A 6,651-nucleotide genomic window follows, 5' to 3' on the forward strand; every position below is an offset into this window, starting at 1 on the left:
AATTTACCCTAAAACGTCTACGTGATTATTCTTTTATTATTTAAAACAATATGAATTAAAATGAAGAAATTGAGGGAGAGAGAAGTGTTGAATGAAATACCTCTTGATCAAGCTTTATTAGATCTTCAAGTATGGAGACTCTTAGGTGTTTTTTGGCTGTCTAATACACTACAATGTAACTCACAAGATCTCAAGAAATACAAGAGGAGGGAGAGAAAGAAATTTTGAGTTATATCATACTTCCTAGATGAATTTTTCTGACCCTGGGAATAGTGTCCGAGTCTACTATTTATAGATGTTAGAATTGACTAGAAAGGCCCGTTCCGGTTTCAGAACGGCTCATTCTAGATCCGTTTATTAAGAGTAAAATTTGAATCTAGAACGGTCTGTTCTGGTGACAGAACGGACCGTTCCAGATTTGAATTTGACTCATAACAACCTGTGTTGGAATGACCTATTCTGAGATGGGAATGACCCATTCCCAACTAGGGTTTCTAGGCCTTTTTAGTAGTTTGGAATGACCTGTTCTAGATTGAGAACGGCCTGTTCCGGGCTACTAAATCACCCTTATTAGGCTTTGGGCCTTCTAATGTCATATCGTGTCGTTTCTAGGCTTTCGAGAGCACTTTTTCTTCATAATAGATGTCTATTTCTTTTTTTACAGGTCTGGATGAAATTAGGTGTCTACAGATGCCTCTCTTTACTTGTCCTTTGGGATGGCTAGGTGTTTTATTTTCCAAAGGCAAGTAAAGATGTAGACATTTCGTCTAACTCTTCTGTTTATCTCTTCGTGTAGGTGCTTTGCATCGTTTCCCTCAGATAAGTGGGTTTTTCTGTATCGTTGCCTTTCAAAGTATTTGAGTGTTGGGTTATGTACTCTATTAGGTAAAAAGGGTTACCAACTGTACACCTGATCTTCAGTCCTCGAGTAGATGCTCCATGTCATTTGTTCTAGTTATTTTTCTTGTGATGATGAGGTGAAGATCCGGATCTTTTCTCTTGCTTTTATAGTAGATGCCTCCACATTGTTTCCTTTGGGTTGATGGTGTTTACCTATATCATTGCCCCTTAGAGCAATTGAGTATTGGGTTGCATGCTCCATCAGGTGTCAAGGGTGGTAAATTGCGCCAGCTAGGCTTCCAACTTGGTGTAGATGCTTCCTACTACTTCTGCTTGTCTCATGATAGTGTGATCTTCATTCATAGCTCGCTGATGAGGGAGTTGTGTTCTAGTTTTGGGGTCTAGCAACCCTTTCCGAACTTGTACTAATTTTGAGGGTTTAGCAACCTTTTCTGATCTTGAACTAGTTTTAAGGATCTAGCATACTTTTCCGAGCTTGTACTAGTTTTGAGGATCTAGTAACCTTATCTGATCTTATACTAGTTTTGAGGGTCTAGCAACCTTTTCCGATCTTGTACTAGTTTTGAGGGTCTAGCAACCTTTTTCGATCTTATACTAGTTTTGAGGGTCTAGCAAACTTTTCTGATCTTGTACTAATTTTGAGGGTCTAGCAAACTTTTTCGATCTTGTACTAGTTTTAAGGGTCTAACAACCTTTTCTGAGCTTGTACTTTGAGGAACTTGATGATGTCCTCTCACTAGTGTTATGGGATACCCCTCGGGTTGACAAGTAGGGGAATTCTTGAGATGCCCCCTGTTTTGGGCTAGGGCTAACGGGATGTCATTCCTTTGCTTGTTTGGACACCATCTCTCTAAAGGATCTCGTGTAGGGGGAGGCTCAATGGTTTCTTCTGCCATAAAGAAGTTGTCGAGTTGTATCCTAAACCTGGTCACCCCGGATTGCCCTGGAATTCTGGCAGCTCCGTTATCCCTTGAGCATTCTTACCAAGCCCTTATCCTAGTTAGTAGCCACTCTTAACTAGGATCTGTGCTACTAAGCTTCCACTATTTAAGACCTTTTCAACATGGACAATTTCCAATGCTTGAAAAGCAATTTCCAAGGCTTCCTCTGTTGCATCCACATATGGAATGGTTAGTGGTTTGCTAATAATCATATCTTTTTTCTGCTTGCACTACTATAAACCTATCGTTTGCCACAAACTTGACCTTTTGGTGGAGCGTGGAGGGTATAACTCCTTCCTGATGTATCCATGATCATCTAAGGAGGCAACTATAAGCAGAAGTGATGTTCATTACTTGGAACTCGATGTTAAAAGTAGTGGGCCCAACCTGGATTGCTATAGTGATCTTTGCCATTACTTCTCTTTTGGATCCGTCAAAAGCTCGGATGATCATATGGCTTGGTCGCATTTGAACTTCCTTGGTCGTCAATTTGTTGAGTGTGTTTTTGGGTAGTACATTCAAAGAAGATCCATTATCCACCAAGACTTTAGTGATGAGGAACTTTTTACACTTTAAAAAAATATGCAAAGATTTGTTGTGGTCAGCTCTGCCACTTAGAATTTCATCATTTGTGAATGTTAGATGATCATTTTCCGTGATGTGGCTTACAATCCCTTTAAATTTGTCTTGTGAAATGTTGTGTGCGCAGGACCTTCAATAGAGCTTTTCTGTGAGGTTCTGAGCTAATGATTAGTGAAAGTAGAGTGATTTTTGTTGGAGTGTGATTTAACTAATCTATGATGGAATACTCACTCTGTCTTATGTATTTGAGGAGTTCATCTTCTTCCTTAGGTTCCTTTCTCTTCTTTTCTCCTTTCTTTTCCTTTCCTTTGGAGGTTTTATCTTGTAGCTCCTTAGGAGTGTAAATCCATTCGCTCCTAATCATTCCTCCTATCTTGGTAATGTTTGATGAGTCCATTATTAATGAGGCTTGTATATCGTAGACCCATGGCACAACTTTGTTGTTTGTGTACAGAAAGAGACTTGGTTTTCAAATTTTCAATTTCTTAGGTGTGCTTTGCCCCTTATCCCTTTGTATTGTTACTGGCTTTGGATCGAGTGTTTCCCAACCTTACATGTTGGGCTTGCATTTGATTACAAGTGACTTCCTTATCTGATTAATGCGCATAGGCTAGATTTCCCTTTTTATTTTATTTACATATTTATGAGAAAGGTGTAATGGTCTAAATGAAAGCAATGTAGAATGTAAGGGAAATTGAAAAAATAAATAAATATCATTCTCATTGATTTTTCTATTTAGTGAATGTTCTCATACAATGTTTTTTAATATACTATGACATATTATAAAAGTCTAAAGAAGCCAAAAGTCAACTGATTCCTTTGTAGCTCATCTTCGACCTCTATGACATGTCTTCTCATTGCTTCTGCCTGCGTATGGACCGTTTTGCTTATGTCGTCACAAACTAATTGCAGCTCCTTGGCCCTTTGTTGATGATATTTTGTCATTACTTGCAGCTTTTGAATTTCTTCTAGAGCTTGATCCCTTTGGTGGGTAAGTTCTCTAAACTTCTTGTACCCTTTTTCCTATTTTTTCCAGAAATCAGAGAGGGCAATAGCTCGTTCCTAGGACACTTCCCACCATATCTGAATCTCAGATTGGGCCATAGATAGGTCCTTTTGTCCTTGGTTCATCAACTATGCCTATGCTTGGATTTTATCTTCGAGTTGTGTTATCTTTGATATGGCTTCCTGGAGCTAATCATTCGAGTCAGTTCTTTGTAGCTTCATCACATGCGTGATCTCTTCATGTTTATCAGGACATTCTTCCTTTAGGTGTTTGATCGAAGCCGTATCCGGTCAAATAAATGCAATTAAGTGTAGTACTAGGAAGTGACTCCTAGGTCGTCTCTCAAGGACCATCTTTTTTACTGTTAAAGGCTTAAACACACAAAATGGGGGGGTTTGTTTTCAGATTTTTAGTTGGTGACACAATAAAACGAAATAAAACAGCAATTAAAACGGATTGGTTCCCTGCTCAGATTGCAACTCTTTTATCCCTGGTTCTCAAAAGATTACTCTATTAACCACTTAATCCTTGTTCCATCCGAGTTAACCAACTAAGCGAAGATTAACCCAAGATTTCCCTACACGAATTAAGCAAATGTATACAACATCAACCTCTTCACATAGATTAAGCAACTGTGGCATTAAGCACAACCCATTAAGCATGGACACTCATACAGAGGTTAAATGAAGAAGACAAAGCAGAACAGAGATAAACACACATAACTGAACCTCAAACAGAGATTGCAATCTGCTCAAGGAGCCAACCCAGGGGTTTTTAGCCTTCCATTAAGATGGAACAGAAACGAAAATAATACAAACAGAAACGAAAATGGAACAGAAATTGGAAACGAAACTGAAAACGGAAATGGAAACGAAAGTATTTATTCAATGCAAATGGTTCAGTTCAGATACAAAAATGCATATATAAAGAAAAGAAGGAAGTAAAACGAAAATGGCAGCTAAATAGAGCAAAACGTGAAACTGGGCTACAAGAGAGCAAAACGTGAAACAGAAGAACAAAGAGAAGCCAAAAACGTCTGGAATGGTGAAGGAGGCTACTGTTCACGTAGTCACATCAACCTCTCATGTTAGTGCTGCCCAGTCAACCCTACCCTAGGTGCAGTTGACCTAAAACGAAATTGGGCCCCCATCATACAAGTCTGACCCAATAATACAATAAAATAAAATACAGATTGAAATTAAATGCTGAGGTGGAAAAATGGTGTAGTGGTGACATGGAAGATAATGTGGCAGATGACGTGGCAGCTCCACTTGAAGTCCAGAAATTGATTCTAAGCCCAAATAATTATTAAACTGCCCTGAAAATGAAATTTGGAATAATTAGATTCAGAAAATTCAAATTAGTTAAAATATGAATTACCGGTCCAATTAAAGCCCAAATAGAAAACAATGGAGATAATCAACAGTTAAGCGCAAATCAGAGATTAAAATAAGTACAGAAAGGTAAGAAAATAGGGGAAAATAATGACTCATCAGTGTTCAATCTCCATGTCTTTCTTCTTGCACTACCTTTGTAAATTGTCGATGACGAGGTTGGATTCTTCATCCTTTTCTTCCAAGGCTCTCACTTGGGCTTCTAAGATTTCCATCCTCTTGGTCAAGGCGTCGACTTGCTGTTGGTTGCCCCTAGTTGAAGGGACTAGCCTAGTCATACCAGTGACCCCTCTCTCACTTCTCCATTGGTCATACAATTTGGGACATCAAATCATCACTTTTTTGGGAAGTTGCCACATCAAATCATCACTTTTTTGGGACGAAACCAATGGCATATCCATGTGAAAGAACCTTCGGTATGGCTTTCCAGCTTAGCTTTCCAACCCATGGCGTATCTCCTTTGTGTGGGTATCTTGGGGAAACTTCTCTCTGGATCGGGTACGTTCCCATATGGTCTTTGGCGAAGAAGTGGGTGTATGCCCATACATACAATAATGGGTTGTAGCATCTCATATATTTTCTTGTTTTTCCTCCTTGATTTCGTGATTCCCCTAAGTTCTTTTTATTTCTCTTTTTATATCTGCTTCAAAACAGGGGAAATTTGCAATTTTTAAATCCACTGCTGTAGCTGTAGATCCACAGCTATGGTTGTGGAGAATTCTTCAAAGTGAAGTAACCTCCAATGCTGCAGCTTTGGATCCACAGTCATGGCTGTGACAACTCCTTCATGGTTAAGTAACTTCCAACGCTATAGCTTTGTAACCACAACTATGGCTGTGAATCTTTGTAACTTTTCTTGATCTTCCATGCCTCAACGCTCTAGCTTTGAGCCTACAGCTATGGCTATAACTCTCTGGAGTCCCATTTTTACACTGTAGGTTTCCATAGCCATGGCTACAAGTTTCTGACTTCCTGATGATTCCCCAGATTTTCACAGTTATGGCTCCAAAACCACAACTATAGCTGTGGAACTCTGTCTTCCCAAATTTTTCTACAAAAAAGGGATGAAAATCATCATAAATTTTCTACTACTCTTCTACCCTTTAATATAACTTGATTTTTCCTAAATAAGGCTAAATTATCATACATATATCTACAATTTATCCAAAAAGAGTACCAAAAGTTGAGTGTAATTCATAAATAAAAGACACTCAACAATAAGTTGCTAACTCTTGGCATTGCGTGATTGGAAACACTCACTTTTTTCAACGGCATATCTACTAAGAATAGGAATGAGTGGAAATTAACGAACTATCCTAGAAAATATGCATGACATTATTTTTTTTCTTAAACTTTATCATATTTTAATTATCTAAGGGGAGATGATGTATGACAAATATTTTTCTTAAAAAATAACTACCTATATGATGTTAATGGGATGATGACCTAAGCATATACAAAAAGGGTATTAATTCCTTTATTCTTATTATATGCTTGTTTGTTTAAGATTCCAATCCATCCTTATTGAAAATAAACAATATAAACAAACAAATACACAAATATATGCTCACACAACATACACCCATGAACAATCGCGTTCAAATCCATGGGTTGAGGTCCCTACAAAGAAAGGTGTGTAGTATAAAGTGGTTCTAACTATTCTCATCGGCCTTAAAGGCCCTCAATGTGCCCCCATTATAGGGACTCAGTATCTTTATTGTTGTCAATTGGCAAACATTGATGGTCTGTCCAAAGTATCAAGTTAGAGTAATTGGTTATCACCTTAAGCGTGATTTTTGACAATGACTTGCGAGCATCTAAGGCCCTTTTGATGATCGACCGTACATCAACCACTTCCTATGGTCAT

Source organism: Cajanus cajan, chromosome 4, assembly GCF_000230855.2.
Source record: "Cajanus cajan strain Asha chromosome 4, NIPB_CcT2T_4, whole genome shotgun sequence".
NCBI lineage: Eukaryota > Viridiplantae > Streptophyta > Magnoliopsida > Fabales > Fabaceae > Cajanus > Cajanus cajan.